The following is a 25,725-nucleotide window of genomic DNA, read 5'->3' on the forward strand; positions in this document are numbered from 1 at the left end:
GTTTGGCACTGTTACCTATTATTGAAAGAATGTTGAAATAATCCCTGAGGCAGAATGGTTACATTTAATAGTACCATCTAGTACTGCTTGCTGTAATACTGCAACTGCCTAACTGTATGAAATGATCCTGGCAGCCTCAGCAGCAGTGAATGGAATAGCCCAGCACATCGTATCACATGGGTTGCAGCCCCCAGCTCTCTAAAAAAATACCTGATAAAACAGAAAAATTAATCCTGCCATGTAGCTATTGCTTCAGCACCATGCCAGCCATTTTTAAGACTGCCTAAACACTTGCACAGGGAGGGAGTTGGTATCTGGCAGGCTAGGAGTCAGATACTATCATAGCTTATGGTCTTACCTCAGCAACAACTTTAAGTGCCTGCTTAGCCACAGAACAGGGCTCAGCCTCATCACTTCACTGTGTGCTTTCTCCTTGTCAGGAAAAAAATGATGATTTCTATGATTTTATGCACCTCTCCTATGAAGACAAGCTGAGAGAGTTAGGGTTGTTCAGCCTGGAGAAGAGAAAGCTCTGGAGACACCTCCTAGCAGCTTTCCAGTACCTACAGGAGACCTGCAAGAAAGCTGGAGAGGGATTCTTGACAAGGGCATGTAGCGATAGGACAAGGGGCAGTGGCTTTAAACTGAAAGAGGGGAGATATAGATGAGAGGTAAGGAAGAGCTTCTTTTCTCTGAGGGTCATCAAACACTGGAACAGGTTGCCCAGAAAAGCTGTAGATGCCCCATCCCTAGAAGTGTTCAAGGCCAGATTAGACGAGGCTTTGAGCAACCTCATCTAGTGGAAAGTGTCCCTGCCCATGGCAGGGGGTTTGAAACTGCCTTTGAAACTTCAAGGGATCTTGAAGGTCAAACTTTGATCCTTGAAACTTCAAGGGATCTTGAAGGTCCCTTCCAATTCAAACCATTCTATGCTGGTGCTTGTAAGCAAGCTGTGGTAAGGCCTAAACCTGCCCCACAGACTTCCACAGAGCTTGTGCTATCAACTTCAATAGGTGCAAGATAGATCAGTAAAGGATAGATTTTTTTTTTTTTTTTTTTTTTTTACAGACAACAGCCCAAAATAGCAAGACTTGTGCCAATTTTCAAAATTGTAACAAGGGTTTATCAGCCTTTTTAGGTGACAGGTACTTTCAGAAAAGTGGTCCTTGCCCATTGAACTGTTTTTTCCTCCAAGAAAAAGGATGCCACTAGAGACCTAACTGATTCTACCTTTTCATTATTGCCACATCCACAACTATCAACTATGATGCTATTGCTGAGGCATTCAATCGTGATGCTAGCTGCTGAATCTGAGCATAGAAAAAGAAAGAAAAAGACAAGCAGGAAAGGGATCTAAAGCTGCCAGTAGTTACTGAAACTATGGGATTTTTTTTTGAGCATTCTAACATGTAGATCAATTGACTACACGTTTAATTGCATGGATGAGCTATCCCCAGACACTGAGTGCTGTGCATTGTGGTACTTCAGTGTCATTCCTCAAAGTGTAATAGTGAAGGAGGACCCAATTTTTGCCCCTGACATGGTAACATTCCTGCCAAATCCATCAATATTTGTCTCATGTAGAGGTGGCTGCACCTAAAACTGCAAATAAGCCTCTGTTATATTTATTTAGATATTTGAAAGAATCTGCTGTCTGGACGCCTACACAGAAATTCAGATCTTCAGCCAGTTTAGTGGCCACAGAAGAGACCATGCTTCTGGGCAAGGGAAGAGTATTCCATCTCATAAAGCCCAGAAGACAAATGGTTGGACGGGTGCCACTGGAGAAACTTATTCATTTAACTCAGTAACAATTGGAGACATTATTACAGTTCTTTCTGGATAGAACTGTGGAAAAGTAAAAGCAACACTTAATGAGCTGATTATTCATAGAATGCCTTTATCCCTTGCTTCCTCCACCCATTCAGCATTGGCTGCTTCTGGGTCCCTTCACAAAGCCTCACAATAACACAAGAGCGTTCTCTGCAACTGACATGTGGAACATTTCTCCTGTATTTCTCCATCTTGTCACTTCTTCTGTCTTCAGATCTCATAAGAGTCCACAGATTGCTGCTCTGCTCAACAGCTGAGTTTTTCCTCAATATTCTGTTAATCTTCCATATTTCATTTCACATAGGTCTAGGTATTTTGTCTGTCTAGAAATATCCATAATTTTTTCTGAAGGTTTTTTGGGTTTGTGGGGTTTTTTTTTGTTGTTTTTTTTTTTTTTACATAAATGCAACAGGTACTGTTCAAAGTGGCTAATGAATAACGGCATACATTTCATTTGGAAGGCACAATGAATGCAAGCCAACCACCAGAGCTGGCTCAAGGCTTCTTATCAGCATAAAAAAACCTAAATTGTGCTGCCCTGAGGATGGAGTACATAGGTTACACCCAGAGCTGACTTTCTGCCACAGAAAAGCAAACAGGATCCAGAAAAGGTTCACATGTCCCATTTTCCCAAAGTAGCTGCTGTTTGATGCATTCTTGTCCCCTCTCCTGGCAGCAGTAGCAGGTTTTCAGGGCTCTTCTAGGGCCCATTCTGCCACCCTTGTTGCTGCCTCCTTTGCCCATGTAGAGATCTAGCCCTCCCACTCACCAAGAAATTGGCCTTATTCATAAGTAAAGAAAAATCACAACCTCAACTCTGACCATGCTTTCTACCTACACATACACATTCAACTCATTAGAAATTAGTTATATATCAATAATCTTGCCTGCAAGGTTGAAATAGAAAATTATATGCATCTTTATATACATTATGTGCCTGTTTCCACCTTGTCTGGATTTTAACTCTAAGGAAATCTACAGCATTATGTTAAAAAACTCTACCTCTGCCAAGATTGCCAAGGTCACTACTACTAATTGTTTCTCTCTGGTTAAAAAAATAGGTAGGCACGTACATGTACACACATGTTTGCACAGACATCTACTCCCTTCAAAAGGGAAGGTACTTGGTTTGTGCTTTACTCGAATGACCAAATTGTTGCAAGGGCATTTGAAAAAAAATAACCAAACTATAAAGCCAGATACGCACAATGCAGGGTGTAGAATGGTATGTAAGGGCCTAAGTTCATGCCAAGTTCCTGTTAGGATACATGCCCCAGTGAAGTCTAAGCTCACGCTTCATGATTAAGGAAGCTTTACTATACTTGAAAAAAATCCCACAGCACAATCCACAAGCACTAGGCTGGAGTGATATGAGGCCTTGTACCACTTCGCTGCTGTGTGATACCTTTTTTCTTAGGAACTGACCACAAAACATGCATTCACATGCAATATATTCCAGCAAGGGAGCTAGAGTGATTTATCCATACGAAAGTTGTAGAGCTGATGCTTCTGCTGTGCTCTCATTCTCCCTTTCCGCAAGATGAGGAGGGAGAGCATATAATATAATGAAGACTAACTCATTCTGGAAGGAATGCAAGTCTGCACTGAAACAGTGTATTTTGCCCTTGAGGTGATGAATACCATCAAAGAAGAACAAACCATTTTGCAGAATTCATTACATCTGTGGAAAGAAATCCACTGGTCTGTTTTCCAGAGTTGAGACAAGCTGTCTCAGGTCCAGCCTTGCAAAGTGCTGGGTCAGCTCTGGAAAGGAAAGGGTGGCTTGGCAGAAATAGTAAAGTTGGTTAGGGAGTAAGGGAAAACTGCCAAATTCACAAGTCCTGATGACAATTAGTAGGTTTAATAGAGTCTTCTGTTATGAGATCTTTAAAATGGAAAAGATTAGAGAATGCTTAACCCTGCTCTAACATAATTACATCCCCCTCCCCACCCCCACCTCCCATTAGCTGCCCCAGGGTGCATTACACAGGCAGCAGAAAAGGGTTGGAAATGATCCCTTTCAGGGCCTAACATCCAGAGAAGAGGTTTGATGTGCAGCACAGGGTTGGCAGTGTGGCTTCCTATAGAAATACAAGGGACATGCTTGAAACAGAGGATGGGACAAGGAGTAACACCAGCTATCCGTGATTTCCCACCACCTAGCAGGAGGTAGGGACACTGAACATAAGCAAGGCCAACCCTGAAAGCTAAAACATCCCAAAAAAACCACAAAGTACAAAGATGTCTCACAGCTGAGCATAAAATTAACAGACAGCCAGGGCTGTTACGTTTATGTTCCTTCCAGACCTCAGGCATGCCAAAGCTAATACTGTTTTCATTAATAACTGCTGTTATCATTTAGAAAAGGCTGTTAAATCATTACTGACTTAATACATCAACAAGAGACCACAACAGCCAAAGGATTTATTGATGAAGTCACAGAAAAGGCAGCTTACTTGTGAAGCAGCCTAAGATAAGGACACATAGGAAACAAAATAAAGGATGCACCAATTTTCTATATAAAGTTATTAATGTAATTTATATTTTGACAGTAATTACGTACTGTCAGTGATGTCATATGAAGAGTGTGAATTTTTCATTTTACCAAGGGAAAATCTAATTTGCTATTCCCCTAGGAGAAAAGTTGATTAGGTATGAATTTGATAATCAGAAATGATTAATTACTTGGTTGAGAACGTTAGTCTTATAAACCTGGTTGGGTATGCATAAACAGCAAGATGTGCTCTGATTAGAAGAGGAAAGAAATAAGTGCACCAGCACAAATATCTACTAAATGCCTCTGCAAAGAAAAATACCACAAAATCTAGACATCATTTAAAGTTAAATACAGGCCATCCTGATACTCAAAGAACGTGCATACAGGTAGAGGTTGCTTGCTCAGCACTGATAGACAAGGACTCCACTTGCACATTTACCCTTGAGACAGGTTACGCAAAAGTTATGAGTTGTGTATAATTGTACTTTCCCACTTAATGTCAGGAGTGGCTCTTTTCTTCCCACACATTCCTTGTACAAGGTGATCTCTTCATCAGGTTTTCACAATACTGCATTCTTCACCCATTTGGATAGAGTTGGATCAACTGACTTAAGACATTATTGTACAAGATGGATTACAAAGAACCTACTGCCCTCTTGATAGCAACTCTTTTTGTCCCCCCAGGTCATTGATTGTCTAGTTCCACGCAGCCACTTTCCTTATGGAGCAAAATTCCATTCACATATTGGGATCTCTTTCAGGGCTCCTCAGCTTATTCAAAGCACTGGCACCAGCAACTAGGATTAACTTCCCTTATCTTCCACCCTGCTTTTTTCTCAGACATTAGGGGAGAATTTGTCAGCAATACAGCAAGCTACCATTGATCAAATACACCAACATATTTCTACCACACAATAACCTATGTTTATGTTTAAGTATACTACTCAACAGAAAAAAAAACGCTTCTCCTGTTTGAGGAGGCCTCAGGATTTGGTTCACATATTAAAAAAACAAGTGACACAACAGCAATACAAAGATCTAGGAAGAAACCCAACCAGATTCTCACAGGGTATGGAAAGAGACATTTTAAAAGGCCAGCAACCTGGTACAGCAGAAGTAAGCACTCAGCAGGGCTTCCCTCTTGCTGTGGAGAAAACCAGAATTGCAAGCCTCTGCAGAACATGCAAGCCCACCTGCCCATGCTCACAGCTCCATGCTCAAGTTGCACCCACTCAAATTGCTATGCATCAAGTCAGGTACAAGGAGAAGAGAGAGACAGGGAAGGGAGAGATGGGCTGAGCAATAAATCTGGGCAGCTCCCCATCAGCCAAGATGACTGATGTCTTCCTGTGCTCTGCCCTACCATGTGCCTTACCTTAGAGGTAAGCCGAAGACACAGCTCCATTTTCCTCTGATTTCATTCCTTGGCTCTCCAATGGAGATCAATAATTGCAGCACTGCCGGCTGCCTGCAGAATCCTGGGGCCATGCCATGGAAATCCCTGTGTGGTCATAAAGAGAGCACAGCAACTGAAGGGGAGGCACAGGAAGGAACAAAGCTTATCTAATACTTCAGCTCCAGAAACTCAAAGTAATGCTAAAGTAGCACATGGCCCCAAAGCTGATACTCTGGGATGTTTTTTCATGAGTGAAAAGTTCACAAATAAGTATTGATTTTGAAGACACATACTGTTTGTGTAAATGAAGCTTACCCTGTGGGCCCAGATGTTAGTGCTTGATTAAATGCATACATTAGAGGAGACTTGCAAGAGGAGTAGTGTGACTGCCACCAATTTTTCTTTGGCAAACCTCCACCAGGAAAGAATCCTATGTCAACTATAGCTCTCCCCTTTGTACTGCACCAACTCAGACAATGCATCTGTTGGATTCATTTAAGTATGTCCAAGTCTGAGTTTCATTGCTTTAAAGCATCAAAGACTTTTGCTGTTATAAATCATAACAAATAATCAGTAATTCTGAACAATAAACCACATGATAAAAATAAGGCGCAGCTGTTGCCAGTCATTGAAGGAGACTGTAAAAGAGAAAGGAAGCAGCATTACATAGATTATAGTTCTTGTTATCTAAATGATTAGTTTGAAGACAAGGTGCTAACAACATCTCTCATTTTAAAGGTGACAATTTTTCTCTATAACACTGAATTACCATAGTTAAACAAATATAGTAAAAATTACTCTTTATTCCAGCAGGAAGCTTTACATATTGTAACATCTGGGAAGCCAGGGAAACAGCAATGTATTTCCTAAAATACCTGGCATTGCTCCAGTGCTTTATCAGCATCCTTAAAATACAGGCAATTGAAAAAACACCCTTGGTGCTGTATGATATGAATTTCAGACAAAGCAAAAAGTTCAGCGTAACTCCATACAAGTCACATCTGAGTACTATACAGAGGGATCCAAATCAAACAGTTTAGAAAACTAAATCCCATTTTCAAAACTGTAATACAATATTTCCATATGTACTTTGTGCAGCAAACTTGATGTTCTGTCTTTGGATATGTACAAGAAAAAAATAAAGGGACAGACTTGTAAAAATAAATGCTTATTTAGTAGGTACTTTTGAAAACAATCAGAAAAAGTATCTGGAACCCAAAGACTCTGTATTACTGTTATACAGAGAATTATCACTTAGCTAGACCCGTGTGGGTTTGTGGACAACAGTCCTCACATTTGCTTTGATTCTTCCCACAGCAATTTTGAAAACCTGGAAGTGCTCTTCAGACCAGAGCATAGTTCAGCTGCAAACATCCATGCTAGAATATGTTTGTCAGAAGCCACAGGGGGCTTGTAATCAAAAGGCAACTTGGGTTGCTTTCTGAGGGACAACATTACGTAAAACACTGCTGTTTGGGAGGTAGAATTTTTCTGGTGATACAAATACCATGCTTGAGGGCAGCCCGATTGATTGACTAGGGGATCAATTTATGACCCTTCCACTCTGGGTACTATGTGGGATACAACTGAGAGGGATGCTACTCTTGTTCTTGCCTCCTGACCTCCCACATTGCCAAATCTGTGTCCCATTAACTTCACTGGGACTGACATTTTCTGTGGGAACCAGATCTGAATTACAATCCTATCCTTCATTCTCTTTGAGCTCTTGAAACTGCTGTTCTCTTTAAGATTAGGTACCAAAATCTCTCCTCTGTTTTCTGCAGTCTTGGTCTTGAGTATTCCTTACTAAAAAGGTTAACTCTGTATACTCATTTAGAAGTGGCTGATTGATTTTCCGCAGATATAAACACCACCACACAAGAGAAACATAATCTCAAAGAGAAATTGTATTACTTTAGACTGTAACGTAACTACAGAGCTAAAAAAGAACTGGGTAAAATCAGCTTATCCTGCTGACAAACATCAGTCAGAGCCTTGCCTTTCCATCATGACTAAAATCAGCAGAGCTGGGAAAAATTGGTAAGGTTATAACAAGATTGTTACAACTCTGTGCCTGACCTTGAATACTGTAATCCTGCTATCATAAAATGAGAGGGAGATTATCCCTTCAGTTACTTAATCTCTTTAGGGGTAGCAGTCTAAAGAGATTTTTGTTCTAATAAATCAATTTCTAGAAGTTACTGTGCAAATCTGAAATGTAAGATTCAGCCTCTTTGTATGTTAAGAGGGACCAGTGAGAAGTTGACTGAGAGGTCCTATGATTACAAGAATGAAAAACCAGATGCAAAGTAAGAACACAGTTGTAACACAGTAATGATGTGCTCTTTGTAGAGTGCAGTGGTACAGAATAGACAAGGAAGGGGGATGCAGTCTAAATGAAAAGCACAGGAGCAGTGTTTTACACAAGAAAAGCAGTAACATTGTCAGCCAAAATTCCATTTTCCCCTCACATACCTAGGATCTTCACTGAAAATGTTTAATACAAGATGTGGTATATGCTATCTCACACCCACTGACAGATACCTCACATCTACAAGCAAGGATTAATAACTGGGAAGAAAATCAGAACCATCCCCCTTCCTCTATGCCCTTTCCAACTGTAGAACAAGGGCCTTTTGCTACCACTGCCTCTCAGCTCAGAGAGATCTTGAGATGTTGCCCGAGGAAAATAGGGAGAAAGTGGTGACTGTGATAAAGTCAAATGGCAGCAATGTGACCCAAGGTAGCAGAGATTCTTAATTAGTCTTTGTAAAGCCCATGAACTGCCCCCAATACTAGGCATTTTGGTATGAAAAGACACCCTTTGCACATTCTTCAGATTAGCAGAGGTAACCTCCGTGGTTTAAAATATCAATCAGTAGCCCTGGAGAAAAGTTAAGAATCCAGAATGATCAGAACAAACTGAAGTGGCCCAACATCAAGAAACTTGGTTAGTAGAGAGAGGCTCAAAGAAGAAAGGAAAAGCCCATGTACAAATACCAATCAGCAAATAATCAACTCAGTAACAGAATAAGATAAATTATCAAGAAAACTGATTTGATTCATAAATGAAAGATAGAAAGCTAATACAGAGGGTTACGTCAGATTTCAAAAGGCATGCATAAAGTCATAATGAACCAGAAGAGTGCAGAAATCCTGAAGTAGTGAGTAACCTTTTCAGGAACTAGGTGTTAGTCAAGTAGAAGAAAAACAAAAAAGTTGATTCTTCCAATTATAAAGTTATGATTTCAACAAATAAAGTCAGAATCATGATCTATTTTTTTACCATAATCCAAGAGAGCAGTGCAATAAAAAATCATCTGAATAAGCACCACAAACCTGGAGTGGGTCCTCAAACAAACTTCCTAGTAAGGCTGATAGAACACCAGAACCAGCTACATAGAGATGATACGGCATCTCCTGGCCTAATGAATTTGACAAGTATTAAGCAAACAGCAGTCCTGGAGAACCAACACAGCTTGCCCTTGAACAGAAAGTCAGTTTCCTGCATTTCTCTCAGCTCTGCATTTTTAGGACTGTAAAATTCATTATCACCCTGCATGTTATGAGAAACATCTCATGTATCTCTGAAGGTACTTACTTGGTCTCCTTCATATCTCTTTCAAATTTTCATTTACTGTAGTATTTTAAATAAACAAACAATAGCTTAGGCTCTGATGCATGGTAAAAGAAATACATGACAAGGGCCATTAACATCTTCCTTCATGCTCCCCTTCTGTCTTGTTCAATCTGCTATTCCTTACAGTCCAGTTAAGGAGTAAATCCTTCAGGGCAAGAAATGAGGTTTTATTCTATATTCACTTAATATCTAGCAAAATTAGATCTCCTTCTACAGCGATAACACAAACAGCAAGATTATTAGAACAACAAGAAATATGTAAGCACTGTAACAGTTTGAAAAATTAGTTTGTACCTTAGCCTGTATCTACCAGGGAACAGGAACAGCTGGGCAACCAGAAAATCGAATCCACAGGTCAGGATGACACCTAGTAAAGATCACGAGGGTCAAATACAGTCTAGTGCCCTGCAGAGAAGATCCATATATAACACAAGTTCAAAGTCAGACCACCAACTCAGTCTGCAAAGCAAAAATCTGAATCAGCAAAACCCGTAATTAAAATCAGACAGACCTACAACCTAACTCAAGCTAGGACTAAATACCCAGGGCTGAGCTTATATGGAGCTCCTGGGCCCATGGGCAGAGGGTGTGGGTGAAGGCCCCAGGTGAGGTTGGTCAGGGCAATTAAGGGCTATTAGTGCACTCCCAACCATTATGGTATTACTGCCTGCTAACGCTAACGTGATAATCACAGTGCTGACTTTTGCCTAACATTACTCACTAAGGATAATTTTGACTCATTATAAATACCATTTTTATAACTGTATGTCTTAAATTTATCTTTCAAAGCCTTCTAACATAGTTATGAAAGTAGTCTGGTCACACACACACAGAATCTAGTTTACATGCTTGGGTATGATTTATGTTGCATTTTAATGGACCTGTTCTGAGACAGTGATTTAAAATGTATTTAAAATGATAGATGAGAAAACTGTTTATAGCATACTTCATTGAAGCTCTCTGCACGCAAACTTGACTAAGTTCTACTTCACCCGAAAGATCAGTAAATATGCCAGTAGTGGTGTCATTCACAGGCTATTTTAAGTACCAGAGTCCTAGGATAATTTCAACACAAGGATTAACAGAGGGCTATGAACAAGTAATAGAGCATTTATGGATAGTTTGTGTAGATGTTTCATGCCTCTGGTTTGGGGGATTGCTTAATATCTGTCTCCCAAGATGAAAAAAAAAATATATACGTCCCCAACCTTACTGTCCCACCTGGCAAACAACTGGGGAATATCCCTGTTGTTCACATGCCAGTCCCATTTTGCTTTGTGGAAACATATAAGGCTGTTGTAGCTCTTGCTCTAACAAAGCACTCTTACCCTGAAAGCTGTGAAGTTTCCTAATTAGGAGCTGGAAAGATAGAATAGCTGGGATGGAAGGAAAATGTAACCTCAGAAGTGAAGTCAGATGCCCAATAGAATGTCTTAATATTAAAATGTTCTCTAAATACACATAAAGCCTAGAAACGTCATATTCTTTTTTTAAAAAAATGTTATTTTTCCACTCAATCACAACAATTCATAAACATTACCTGTCATAGTTGGTAACTGCAACTAGAGTCTGATTTAATCTCAAGAGATTATTACGCTATGAAGGTACTAATATCTCAAACTCCGCAGCTATGACTGGTAAAATGAATTTAACAATACTCCAGGAAAACAGTGGCAAACTGAATAGAAATCAAAGGCAAAAACCTTTGTAGAAATGCTAAAGAAGATTGGGAATATGTGAGTGCGTTGATGTAAGTGCTTTCAGTTTCACCTAAACTGTGACTATTTTTTCTTCCCAAGGGAAATGCATCGATCTGCAAATTTTGATAAGTTGAAATAATGTAAAGGAACTAGGAAGTTATAGTTCTGTTTTCTATATCCACTGTACTACAGTAAAAATATGGTGATTTCTTATTACTGAAATAACAAAAGCTGGATCCTTAAATGACAGATTGACAAGATACCTCATTTATTGTTGTAAAAGTATTATCATGGATTGTTACTGTAGAACCCAGGTGTGTGCCCAGACCCCTTTGTATTTGGTACAATGCAAACAGAGATGAAAAAAAAGCTGGTTTGTGCCCCAAAGCAAGTCACTAGCTGCGTACAAAGGGAGATGGATAGCAAATGTGTCCACACACAGACATACTGGGAGGAGCGAGTCACAGAAATGCTACAGAGGAGCCTGGTCTTACCAGTGCACTTCGTACTGCAGTAAAACTTTGTCCTTTGGGATTGGGGGTATTCTTGCTGACATCATGATAAAAAGATTTCACAGAAGCTGTTTGGAGGGCAATGCAGCGCAGAGGTTTAAACAGCCTTCCTGTGAACGGAGAGGAAACAAGAGGACACAAATGACAAGAGCAATAGAGACTCGATTTGTGGCCTTGCGTGTTATGTGGCAGGTAACTTACACCTGCAAAACTACCTGTAAAACGCAGTAACTACTTTAGTTATCACTTCTTTTAATGACAGACATGATAGTATCTCTTTAGTAACAAATATGATAACAATAAGTCATTTGTAAAACAGGTGTATTGTCAAGTGTTTGCAAGTATAAAGCAAACCCTGTGGCCTGTGTTTTAGTTAACAGTGAGGACACTTCTTGTTCCTCTGCTGAAGCTGGCACAGCTCAGTGACTGTTACAGACGTAAACGCTGTCGTGCTTTTAATTCTGTGCTGTGGATCTGTAAGGCACCCGGGCTGGTTATTGTAACTACAGACTGTCTGGAACGTGAAGTGTGTTGATGCAAGTGTAACTATGGTGGACAGTGCAGTTGTACCCGAGCGCGGTGCGGTAAGGTGACTTTGTTGGAGCAAAATTCGTCTTGAGGACAAAGCTAGCTGTGAAGTGATGCAGCCCTTTAAACTCATTGTAAGAAAAGATCTTTACTAATGACTGTACTTCAGCTAAGTCAGATTCAGTTATTTTAATTATATGGTTTTTAACTGTCGCAGTTTTACTGGTGGAGGCCCCAGTATACGTGAAGCTAATTCGCATAAGGGACTTAAGTTTGCACAGCTGTTTTTTTCTCCTGTCGATACCCATATATTGGTACGGAAACCATCTACACACTGCAACAGTAGGGCTGTTGTGTGAGGAAAGCCCTGAGTTTTCTTTGTCCTACGGCGGCCAACTCCTTGCCGATGTTCCGTGTAAACGCTTCACACAACACAACCCAGGGGCAGCCCGGGTGGCTTTCAAAGCGCACTGACTGTTTCCGAGTATTTTCCTTACTCTGAAGCCATTCCCGCCCGCGGCCCCTACTCAGCGAGCGGGAGGCAGCACCGGCGGGGCTGCGGCGCGGCCGGCGCGTGCCAGGTGCGCGGGCGGGAAACCCGCCCCGGCTCCGGGCACAGGTGCGGGCTGGGAGCCCGGGCTTGCTCCGAGCGCGCGTGCAACAGCCCGGCGCTTTGCTGTATCAGCCTATCGCGACAGCGGGCCCGCCGAGCGCCTCCGCAGCGCGCAGCACCGGCGCGAGGCTGCGCGCGCTGCCTCAGGAGCCGGGCGGGCGCCTCGCGCCTCCACAGCAGCCCTCGCGCAGTCAGCGGTGGCGGCCCGGGCGGCAGCCGCCCCCCGGGGCTCGCTCTGCTCCACAGCTTTATTTTCCTTCTGCCGGTAAAGCATGCTGGGCTCCGCCGGCCTCGTTTCTCCTCCTCCTTCTCCTCCTTGAGGAGCCGCCGTTTCGCCGGCGACTGCGGCGCTGGACGGGCAGAGCGGGAGCGACGCTGCCCCACCGCCCCGGCGAGGGCCGCGGCCGGAGAAGGTGCTGTTCCCTCACGCCCAGGTAAGGGGGGCCCGCAGCTCTCGGCCCAGCGAGCCGGCTGAGGCGGGTTCCTCTCCCGCTGACCTGCGGGCGCAGCGGAGGCTCGGGCGGGCGGGAGCCGCGGGTCGCACGGGCCGGGCGGGCGGGCGTCCTGGGCTGCTCGCGCCGTGGGTCAGGCGGCGGCGGCGCGGGCCTGGCCGTGCCGGGCGGAGGGCGGTGGAGCGGTCCCGGAGTGATGACGCGCTTCCTGCCCTCCCCGCCGGGGGTCTGCGCCTGGAGTCCGCAGCGGCGGCAGCTGCGGGCGGCGGCGGAGCAGGCGGGAGCGGGCAGCAGGCGAGCGGGGGGGAAGGAAGCGAGCGAGCGGCGGGGCTTAGGCGCTTTGCAATGCTGCAGTAACGCCTTTCCCGGTAGGAGCCCGCGAGGACCCCCGTGTCCTGCCCTGCCGGTGCACGTTGCATGGAGTGTCTGGTCCGTGCTGAGCCGCCGAGAGGGGGAAGACTCCGCGCAGGGCTGAGCGGCGGGAGCGCGGAGTCGCTACGTGCTCGCGGCGACTCCGCGGCCGCTGCGTTTCGCATGGGCGCTGCGTTGCCCCCAGCCGTGCAGGCGGCAGCTGCCGGTCGCCCGTCCCGCGGCGGGAGCTGCGTTCCGTCCGGCACAGCCTCGCCCGCGCGGAGCGCTGCTCGCCCAACAAGTTGCCGTTTCCAGGGAGGATAGCGATAGCCCAGCCCAATGCCGTGCGGGAAGCCGGGCTGCCGCGGCCCGGCAGAGGCTCCGCCGCCGGGCGGTCTGAGCCTGGGGAAGGGGAGAGCGTCCCAGGCTCACCTTCCCTTCGTCAGGAGCCGGGGTGGGAGGGAAACTGCGGTCCTTTGGTATTCCCTCCTGTGCCGTGTAGCGTTGGTATGGGAGGGAGGGGCTGGGGCGCCCGGTTTTTCCCGGCCCCTCGCAGCCTGTCTGGGGCAGCTTTCCGTGGCCGGGTCGGGAGGCAGGTTTGCCCGAGGAACGGAGCTTTTTTGCCGTGGGGCGCTGCTGGCGACCGTGATGGAGAAAAAAACCTTTTCGCAACACGTTGCGAAGCGACGACCTCCCAAGGACGATCATGCCGCGTGTGTATACGATTGATCTATATCCGTCTGTGTGTATGTTCACCTCTTCCCACCAGACCCGTGGAACGGGTCGAGTTGGAAGCGGATCACAGGCCGGTCCCGTAGGGCCACTCCAGAGGGGAGGGAAGGACGCCTCCGCCCCTGCGCAGCGCGGACGAAGATGGGTGGGCGGATGAGCCGCGCTGGTCTGCAGCCTCCCAGTTCCCCGGGCCGGCCTGGGAGCGTGCAAGCGGCCAGCGGCTCTGGGCTACCTGCCCCGGTGCAGCAGGGCTTTGTGCCAAAGTGCAAAACCTTCCTTGGTGCGAGGCTGCGGTATGTGCTTGCAGAGCGCCTGTCCATGCTGTGGGCTGGGATCCCCTTTGTGTCCTGGCACCTCTCTTTATTCCATGCCACCCTAGCAGATAGTTGTGGGTTGCAGGGCACAGTCTTGCTTTTGAGTGACTAGAGGGCCCCGACTCAGTGCTACTGCATGGGAACACCTGTCAGGGAACTGGGGCCTCTGCTGTCTTTGTGCTCACCTTCTGTAGTGCTTTTGTTCTGCTGACCAGCCACTTCAATTTATTTAGACTCTACTTTTTCTGTGTTAAAACACTGCTGCACTGTCTAGTTAGAAGGATTGTGGGAATGTTCATTGACTGAAAAAGCTGTCAGATTAAACAATTGCACACTTCTTTCCAGATCTTTTAAAACTTTATTTTGCAGACTTGTATTTTAGAGCCAAGTTTGAGCCATATTAGGTTTCAAACTGCAAAGTTCAGAGTTTCAAAGTATATTATTTAAAGGTGTCAGGAGTTCTGCATCGTCAAAAGAGCCCAATAACTATGGAAAAACGTCCATATGATTAAAAGCAAACAGGCAACACGTTTCTGGGATTGCTCTTGCTTATATAAAACATCACTTACTCATCTGTACATGGCAGTGTGTTGCAAGTATGAGCGCAAGCTGACAGTGTTACTTATGTTACAGTTCATAAGGTATTTATATGAAAAGCTTTCATATCTGTTTGAGATAATGGCCAGCCATTCTTCCAACAGTGTAGCTGTTTGCTAAGTTAATTAAGCTGGCTGAACTACCTTTTCTGCTCTAATTTTCAAAACATGAACTTTTCAAGGCAGTGCTTTGAGATTGGAGGTTACCACGTAGCTGGGGAGGGAGAAAAAATATCTCTTGCCTCTGGGAAGTGCATTTCATGTGAATTTCCTAAAGCCTTGTTCAACGCGTAGGTCACTGCAGAACTGAAGAGTTATGTGGAATTTTCATCTGGCTTATCTGTTGGTGGCAAAATTATTGTTCTTGAGTAAGACAAGAACACTTCTTGTTTCTAGTTGCTGATCTAAGTCTCCGGGTTAACTGTGACAACCTTAGGCAATATTTAAGTTCTGAATCTGAGTATAAGACTTGATAAAGACTATAGCAATTTCATAGAGGATACTCATTCATTTCACCATTCAAATTATAGAAGTTTACCCTGAATAGTTGTCCTGTGTGTTCTTAGAGTAACATCTGTTGCATGATATCATGTAATGGAATGTAGTACAGCCTAATTTAAGTTGATTTGAAATGTTGCCATTGCTCTGTAGTACTGCCTGAGAGAGAGAGGTTTTTTGTGTATATGTGATGGATAGATTGGTTAGGAGTAGATGATGAGAAAGAGGAACTGGCATTTGAACTGCAAAGGATTAAGTAATTTTACTCTGAGCTTGGTTTGTTTTACAGTTTCACTTAGATGTCTTTCATCATTTGCCAGCTAATCTAATCGCAGAATTCTACTTGCATGTGTAGATGCATGGGAAATGCATCTACTGTTATATTTATAACTGATTAGTACAAAACAGCACTACAGTAGATACAAGTCTTTTATTTTGGAGGTGGGGGAGTGAGCTTGAAAGAACTCTCCGACTGTGGCAGAGCTTGAACTGCACAATCTTCATCATGACTGAAAACTTTGTGCTGTGAAAACCTTCTCTTATTTGGTATTGTTTCTACAAAGACTTGACTCCACACAGAAGCATTAGCATTTGGATTGTGTCACTTTATCTGCTTACCTATATAATGTATATCTGTTAAATCTGTGCAAATGCGTTGTCTGGGCAGCTTCCAAAATGTCAGTACTTAATTAGTCACCATAACTAGACAGTAGTACAGATATCTACCTCCTTTCTGTCTTGTGCTATTGTAGTTTCAGATAGCTGTTGGGATATCAGGGTGATATATTCTTGAAATGTAAGCAATTCCATTCCAATCCATAATTTTAGCATTGAAGTACCGAAAACACCATTTCAAGCAGTTCTCAACTCCTAGTCCTACCGGAACCTCAGAGATTTCAATAAACTGCCAAATGTGTAGGCATCCTGTTTTTTTTTTTTTTTTAAATATGTAGAGTTTCTTGCCAAGAAGTTCTTACCCAGATGCTACCTTTGCACTAGGCCATAATTAGGAAAGAAGTGTGAATGTGTTTACAGAGGGCTGTATCCAGCTTTTAAGAATTCTTTTTTTATTCCCCTGCTCTTGCATCTTGAAAAGGTTTGGCAAGTCTGCTTATGCATGTTTCTGCAGACAATAGAATGCTAATGCAAGCTGAGAGCAGGAAACAAAATGGTTTGGTGGTGTTGCATATGGGGGGAGGCTGTCTTAATAGGCAGTACTTTTGCATATTAAGTTTCATTTGTTTACTTTTGGTATTAGCTGGAAGTTGTAGTTTCAGGTAGTCCTGTCTGTTGCTACCTGAAGGGGAATGCAGGTTTTTGCTTCTGGTCTTCTGCTTTTGACTACACATGGTTAAAAGAGTATAAGTTAAGTTGAACTGAAGAACTTGTCAGAGCAGGGGAGAGGCAAATGATAAAGCAGAGGGTTTTTTTTCAGAGTAGCCTGGCTCCCAAGTTCCAGAAGCTATATTGAGCAGAAAAATCTAGGCTTTGCAACTCTCTAGATGAGATTGTTAAGATTATGGACATTGTGTTGTGTCTTAAGCTCTTCTATGCCTTCTTCTTATTGTTGTGATTAAGCAAGCCATTCCTTTTCAGAAAGAATGTCTGGTTGTCTTGAAGGTAGCCCAAGCAACTTAGATGCATAAGTGCTGGGCTGATCCCTGTGATGCTGAAATCCTAGGTCTGATGAGCGTGTAGAGAATTGTGGCCTTCTACCTCTGGGTGCAGTGAAAGATGTGCCTTTTGAGTGATACTCATATGCTTCAGGGTGAGAAGGTGGCAAGGAGCCTGTGGTTAGTTTTGACGCCAGGCTTGTAACTGTGAACGCTGAATCTTTTAGGTTTCTGTCACTGCCAGTGCTGCTGAAAACTCATTTCACAGTAGTGTCAGAGAACCATTTCCCTGGGCGTGTTGTGTGCACACATGCTTATCTTGGAATTAAGTTTGAATTAGCCTGTGTACTTGAAGCGATTGTGATAATGCTTTGATATTTTCCACTTCTAGTTGCAAGCTGGGATTCCATCCCCAGAGATCCACCCCCTCAATTCTCAGAGCTCCAGTGCCTTTTTACCCAAGCATTTCCATAAAGCTAGAAAATTCACTAACTGACTTCACAAGGTGATGGTGACCATACAACAATAAGTCTTGTCTTAAAATATCTTTACAGTAGTACAGTGCTGACTTCTTACTTGTAGTCCCTTTACTTGGCAGCAACCAATTGAGTGACTGCCAAGATGGGTCAGGCTGGCTCTTGAAACTGCCTTCCTTGCATTCTCAGTAGGTAGCTCATCTTTCTGTGTTTGGGCAGCAGGAAGAAAGTGTGAACTGAAGTGAATTGTAAATGAACCTTGTGTCTTTCTCTCTGGCAGCTTTTGTGAGGTTGAGATTTCCTATTTGCATGAAAAAGTGACGTGTAACCCAGAAATAAGCAGGAGGCTCTCACTCTTTAAATCATAGCAAATAACTGAAGTGATAAAGAATCAGAGGTACTACATGAGCTGTTGAGTTTTTCAAAGTGGAATAACAATTTGCCTTTGTCAGCTGTGGTAGAGATTTCTTGCTATAGTATATCAGTGTTTAGTGTTTTGCTGAAGCGTTTTGCATAGTGGTGAGAATCTCTTAGACAATACAGTTGTCCTCAGTATAGGAAGGCCTTGATTTGTGTAATGCTTGTGTAATGATCTCCCTTACCTTTCTTGGGAGTGGGTATCTGTAATATGGTAAATAACCCTTTGTTTCAGCTGTCTTAAGTCTACGATTTGTTTACAGTGATGGTATGTACTAGTGGGAAAGTTGTGATTTTTCTGGAATGTGAGATATAAAGTTGAGGTATAGAAGACAAATATGTGAGCATAAAACAGTTTCAAAAACTTACTGACAGTAAAAATGAGGCTTGAATTTGTACAGGTGGAAATGATAATTAGCCTTAAAGGCATTTATGGCAAGTACCTTTTACCTTTGTTCAACTTAAATGTGCCAGATGCTGTGTAACAGGAAACAGCATGTGTTGTTTGTGTTTCCAAGAACAAGTGGAAGCAGCAAAGGCAAATTATGAATGTCTGAAAGAAATGATAATCGCTGTTGAAGAAAAGGCCTATGGTAATCTAGAGGGAGGGACTGTGGCAGGAATGTGGTGGTGGTGTAGGGCTGAGGCACATAATGCTTAGACACAATAAAAATGTTGAAATACCAGGACAGAGTCAAAATTTAGCAATGAGACTCCAAATGAAGATATGAATAAATGAGATCAGGAAGCTGTACTTGAACACTGCAGTTCGCTGTAGCCTGCAAGTTTGGTAGTTCTTCCTTGTAATTTTCACAATTTTGACAAAAAGATCATCTTATATTATTTTTTTGTTGCAGTATGAGGGAACATCTCCTATTGGCAAGGAGGTATCTGAACTATCTTGGGAAAGGATCAAGTGGGAGCCACTACTGCACAGCAGGAATGCAGTGTCAAGCAGAAGGAACCAGTGGCATATCTCCTGGGTCAGGGTATCACAGAAGGCACTATTACAGGGAGGAAGAGATAGATGTCCAACTCCAGTTTTATAAAGCAAAGGCTATGGGAAATGAGATCGCTCTGTCATGTTTAAAGTACTCTTTCGAAGTGTTATGTGTAACAACTGAGAATGTATGCACTCCAAGCAAGAACCTGAGATTCTGTAGTATGTACCAACCCTGAAAAACATTTGTTTTTTAATTAAAAAAAAAAAATCAGTGACTGCGTTTTCAGTTGTAAGGTCCAGATCAGCCTGATTGTAGCTGGATTGCCTGTTCAGCTGCACTGTGATACTAAACAGACTTAAAAGCAGCTGAGAAGAGAAGCATGACTGAAACCTGTGAAGAAAGGGTAATTAACTAAACTTTGCCTGGTGAGACTGGACAGACCAGTCTACGGATTAAGTACAGGACAAACCCAGACGCGGAGAGAAGGGGAGTTGCAGTGGATCTCATGGGCCTTGTCTGAGGCCTTTGTATAGGACAGGGATATGTAAGGGGTCAGTTCAAATGGGTTCACAGGTGCTGTATGGGTGAGTGATGTTTTGTGGTCCTCTCTGTCCTTAGAGAGCCGCAAAAGCAAAGGCTAGTCTAAACCAAATGATCTTTTCCCAGGAGCAGGAAGGTAGTCTGATGTTGGTGCTACCTTCATCCATTGCACGAGCTGTGGATACCTGGAAGACCTAAGGCACTTCAGTCTTTCTCCTCTCCTTTTGTACACTGTCTGTTGTTTTGTTCAGAATGACCACCTCATTCCAGAGCATGCAGGTACTTACCTCTTACAGGGAGATGCTCTCCTAACAACTTTTTTGCTGCTGCCTGATTTACAGCACAGGCCTATCCATCCCAACAGTTGATGGTTGCCTAATGCAAATATTTAACCAGTGAAATTCTTCCATGAGAAGATTTAGGCAAGTGCTATTCTCAGGTGGCTTCTCCTTGAACAGGACTCTTAAAATTCTAGTTCTTCTTGCATACTTCTTGAAAGCAAAGGCTTTTAGCAGCCTTTTTGTAGTTACTGCCATGGTGATCAAGGCACTAGCCAAATATTAATCCATTTTGCCTAACAAAAAGCAAGTTATATGAAATAAGAAACCGTGGGATTTAAGTTTCACCACTTTCTTGCTTTCCTGTAAGGGATCCCACATTGAAGTCTTGGGAGGGCCTGGGCAGAAAAGATATTGTTAAAGATTTCATGTTGGGACTGTGGCTGACTTTGTAAGAACACTGCAACAGAGGCAGGGCGTTAGTGGCACAGAGGCAGAAAAATACCTTGTTTGTGGTACAAGTGTGTGGTTACGGTGAACTGCTTGTGCAGCAGTCGGAGATTATTTAACACAGACACAGGTAAACAAAGCCTGCAGCCAGTTACAAGGGTAGATGTGCCCTGGGGAGCCAAGCAGACCACTGCTGACACAACTGTAAGGCCAGGCTATGAAAATGACTCAGTAATGGCTGTGAATATCCGTGCAGGAAAAAAGGATTCCTACCTAGTGCTATTATCATTCCTTTTCGAAGATAAATTGAAGTTTGAAGGATTAAAAATGCCTTCTGCATATGAGAGCAAAAAACCTTGTTACTTGAGGCTGAAAAGTAGAAATTAAAACCAAAACACTGTGTTCTATGTGGATTTTACTACAATGAGTAATGGCCTTAATTTCTTTGGAATTGTATTACCAGCCTACCAGGTCATTTACGGCAGTGGTTTCCAAACGTTTTTTTTTGATCTATCAGTACAAGATTTGAGAGCAAGCACCCCCAAAACACGTATATTTATTTATAAATTATACACATATACTACTGTACTAATATTATGTAGATTATAAAAAATGTATATATAAAAAGAAATTAAGAAAGGATGAAATAAACAGCATTTTGAAAATTTGTTTTATTTTTTAAAAATTGGTTTTGGTCTCATTAAAAGTATCTTTTAGTGAGAGCTATGTGATTGAATATGCTTCACTATTTTTTTATTAGTTTTTTTAAAATCTGGGCTTAACACTTTGATATAGCTATTTGAAGTTCTGGTTCTAATTTCAGTTTATTTCAATACTTGGCTTTAATGGCTGTCATGGCTGAAAAAGACACCTCGTGAAGATACATAGGTCCAACAGAAGTGCATTGTTGATTGTGCTTACTCAGTCCTGATACTCCCTCGTATACACTAGTTATGCAAAGGTTATCCTGAAATCAATCTATTCAGTTTCCACCTTCCCTGATGTCAATCAGTTGTTCTTGCAAACTAATGGGAAGGTGTTGCATTCTTCTATTTTTAACAAATGTATTCAAAACCTCCTGAAACTCTTCTTGGAAGATTTTTAAACAGGTTAGGAAATTCTGTTTCCAAACCTTTGAAGTATATAGATTTGAGAGGTTTTTATAAGTGACACATCATTTTCAGCAACAAAACCACCTAACAATGGAAACATTTCCAAACATCCATTCTCAAAACAATCTCTGTAGAGCGAACTTCTTTTGAAAAGCAGTTTCTTTCTTGTTCACTGTTAAAATGTCAACTTCACCTTGAAGGGTTAACTTAAGTGTGGTGTTTTGGTGTTTTTTTTGTTTGTGTTTTGTTGGGGTTTTTTTTAAATGTCTGCTAGGTAGCATACTGCTGACAGCCACTTGTCATCAGAGAAAAAGTCAGCAAATTTCGAACAGTTGTCTTTGTGGAAAAAAAAAAAGCATAATGCATCTTTAAGTTTGACAACTCTTTTAAGTACTTTGCCACAAGATAACCAGCAAACCTCAGTGTGGGAGTGACTTTCATGATCACTCCCCATCTCATTACAATGTATTGTAAAGATTCTACTATTTTAAGATCTTGTGTTTATGAAATTAACCATATCAATGACATCCTGTAGCACTTTGTGTACTTCTGGCTCCAGATTTGCTGCAATAGCTTGCCAATGAATGATGCAGTGAAAGAATTTCACATGTGGTTCTATCTATAACCTTTACACTAGACTTTTTTTTTCTTTAATCCAGTTAAAGCAGCCACTCCATCAGTGATTACACTTGCAGAATTTTTTCCATAAAACGTTGTTTCTATTAAAGAAATAGTTTACTGTTGAGAATATGTTGAGTCTTCTCAGGTACATCTCTCCTGTAGCGACTCGCAAAAAAATAGTTCCTGGTCTATTTCATCATTTAAACTGTCTAGTGTATTCTATAAGCTGAGACATGTTAGAAACATCTGTACATTGAGCCAACAGTATAGCAAACCTCCCACACTGTATAATTTGTTCTAATACTTATTTCTTCAAATCTTTGGCTGTTTTCTATATGTCTTCCAGCAATATTTGCTGACAAAGGAATGCCATATTGTTTTCTATGTCTTTCAACCACTTTTTACTGCAGCAGGAAGGCCAACTGCTTCCCCAATGGTATGTGGCTTTGTCTCTTTTGCTATGAAGTAAAAAACCTTTAAAGAGGCTTCTAAAGATTTATCTTGAAGTTCAACGATTTATTTTTTTTAGTTTTTGTGAAGTACTAGTAGAGTGTCGTATGATTTTAAATCAGTGCTGCAGAAATTGTAGGGACTTGTCCTCATGTTCTGAGAGGTTAGTTTTTAAATGTCTTGCTAATCATAGTGGCTTCATGCTATCATTAGCTGTTATCTCAAGGCACAATGTACACTTTGGGTGAGGGTTATCATTAATGACAGCCGATATAAATCTGTATTTCAAATAGTCATCTTCATAATTTCAAAATTTTTTGGTGAAGTTTTTGTGAGGTTGGATGAGATTGTTGAATTTGCTTTATAATGTGTCCGAGAAGCAGCTTCTTTTGGGAGTAGGAGATTGGTTGATGCACATGGATTTTTTGAAGCAAAAGCCAAATCTGGCATGGCATTTGCGTATCTGAAATAACATAACACTTCAAAGTCTTCAAGGTCAGAGATGGTTTGAGCAAGATTGCAGCTGTAGAGAGCCCTAAAACACTTGTTCATGTCTCTGGTGAGAAATCCTTGTCTTCACTTGCTTCATGTTCTGGTACTTTAAAATACGTTATTTAGTAATATGACCCACATGTGTTGTGACAGCATGCAAATTTTTACGAGTGTGCCTTTGTGAATTGTGGCCTTAGGTCATGCCAGTCAAACTTTTAGAAATAAGCGTTCCTAAATCATTGAAGTTTTGTTTGTTTGGGTTTTCCTCTGTCTGGGACTTCTGAGAAGCACAGCAATTCTTATTCATTTATTTTTAGCACCCGACACAATGTAGCGCTCTCATCCTGCCTGAGGCTACAGTGTCTTCTCTTAAAGATAACTTTCAAGTACCTGCTGAACATCTGTTATCAGGCACCAAAACTGTCTTGGTACCCACCCACTAAGTGTATCTCGTCATGTACAGCTCCGCTTTCTGTAGCTGTCCTGTGAGTTGTAAGGGATTTAAGTACAACTTTAGCCCCAGAAGAAGATGCAGAGGCAAGGTGGCATTGCAGATAAGTCCTTTGGGTAAAAAGGGAAGATAAAGCAGGGAGTTGCTTTTTGAAAATTGTTTACAAGGCACTTCTTAGCCAAAGGAAAAAATGTAGAATGAAGACAGAAAATGAAAGAATAAAAAGAAAAATGAGCAAAGCATTTTTTTTAAACTGTAGTTACAGCTTTGTAAAGACTGAAGATTTGCAGTAATGTAGTATTGACTAATTGGTTTTTTATGGACTATATACTTATTTCAAATTTCTTGCTTAATGTGTACTTGTTTAAATCAAAATTGCGTTACTACCCATAAAACAGTCTTTGTACTATACAGATACAGAAATCAGCAGTGTCTTCACAGAAACAGACTTTCTAGAACAGTCATGAGTTTTTCGTACTAATGCTTATTTCTGATGTGTTTAATGGATTTTTTTTTTTTCTTCTCAAATTAAGTTTTCCTGTAAGAAGAGTCTTCGATTTAATGTTCTTCTCTTTGGGACACTTTTCTTTACATTTATTCTATGGGACCTAATTCTCCCATGACACAAGTGAATCAGGATACTGGAGACTTGTGCAAGTGAAATGTATCTTCCCTTTGGGGAAGGTGTTTAATAGAAGTCAGTTATTTTCTTTTTTCCTGGTCAACCTGTAGATGTTTGAAATACTTGTGCTGGTTGGGAGTTTGCCATTTGAAATGTAAGCAATTCGTACTTAAGATACCTACAAGTAGCTTAGAATTAGAAAAGCTTTCTTCTGACAACATTCAGGGGATATTCAACTAAGCAGTAGGAAAATGCTTCTTTATAGGTAATAAGCTCATGGAAACCTAGCACTTGTATAACCAAGCTTGCCTAAGGAGGGTGACTGTCTTGTCGGTAGCTATTGGAATGCATTCTTTTGACAGGGTTGGTTGACAGTTATAAACATTGTCAGTCTATCAGTGACCATTAGCTAGTGAAACAACTGCACATATGATAGAGGAGCTGCAGGAAACAGGACAGAGGCTAGCCTTTGCTTCTCTTTGATGTTTCTTGTTGTTTAGAGTTATGGCATCCTTGCACAAAACCAGCTTGTTCTTCAGACCGCATTTGTTGCAAAATGGGGCCAAACTGAAGTATTTGCAGAGAAAATTCAAAATGATAAGGCTTGGTAAAGAATATAAAGAGGTGAATCTGAGTTATTGTTAGGCATACTTTGGTTCTGTAATGGATGTCTTGGGAACAATGAAATGAAACTCAAGTGGTATGCAGTATCTTTGTGCAAGTCCCATAGTTCAGAAATTCAAGGGGTTGTAACAAGGAATCTGTGTTCAGCAAAAAAGCTTTAGTGTCATGTGGAAGACAGAAGTCCTGACTAATAGTTAGCTAATGAGTAGATTTAGAGTAGAACTTCGAAGACCGAAAATGTGCATTTGCAGCATCCCTTTGTTTCCATTGAAGGCTGGTTTGCTTATTCAAGAAACAAAGTAGTGATCAAAGACACCATCAACAAGCATTGACCTCAGAGTTAAGTCTGGTGTCAGGGAAGTGGATGGCTCCAAATTGCAGCTTGGGTGGCTGGATAGTAGAGGTTACAGTGCTTGTTGATACCTATTCGGATATGTCTACTTTGAAAGGCTTTTTTGTCACACAGAAGGGAAATGCTTCTCATCTCTTTGTAGTGTAATAGATAAATAGGTATGGTGCTCTAAAGCTACCTGTCAAGATCCTTTGTGTCAAGAGGATACCCTTAGGAGGATTTTGATAATAATAGCTGCTTTGTCAAAGATGACTTCTTCTGTTATGTAAAGCTTTACATTATCTGTCTAATACACAGTGGACAGTGGCTGCTATCTGCACTCAAGGGCGATAAAGACCGAGTGTGCTTAAGACTCTCTAACCTAAACGTTATACTGCAGTTGAATGATGCAGTGCTGTGTCTTCCTGGTGGAATGAACAAACAAGTAAAACACTTGCTTTAGAAGTCTGATTTTTTTTTTTTTTTTTTTTTTTGAGATGGAAGAAATAAGCGGATGTGTTAAACTGTTCTGAGATTCTTGGGAAAAGTCTGCAGGGTGCTGAAACTTACGAGTATAATAAACGTTAATTTCAGTTTGTTTGTATTAGTAGCTAGTGGTTTCTAAATGTCTGTGTTTTCTGA

The 25,725-nt window shown here is 41.9% G+C and overlaps 1 protein-coding gene across 1 annotated transcript in view; it reads left to right on the forward strand.

Moving 5' to 3' along the window:
• Positions 1–13,135: 13,135 nt before the first annotated feature.
• The window catches only part of TLN2 (talin 2), a 184,219-nt gene continuing 171,629 nt past the window's right edge, over positions 13,136–25,725 (forward strand). The window contains exon 1 of the mRNA XM_086620595.1: positions 13,136–13,153. The gene's annotated coding sequence lies outside the window, so the exon portion shown is untranslated. The remainder of the gene's footprint in view (positions 13,154–25,725) is intronic.

The sequence above is a fragment of the Tauraco erythrolophus genome, chromosome 14 (assembly GCF_009769465.1).
Source record: "Tauraco erythrolophus isolate bTauEry1 chromosome 14, bTauEry1.pri, whole genome shotgun sequence".
NCBI lineage: Eukaryota > Metazoa > Chordata > Aves > Musophagiformes > Musophagidae > Tauraco > Tauraco erythrolophus.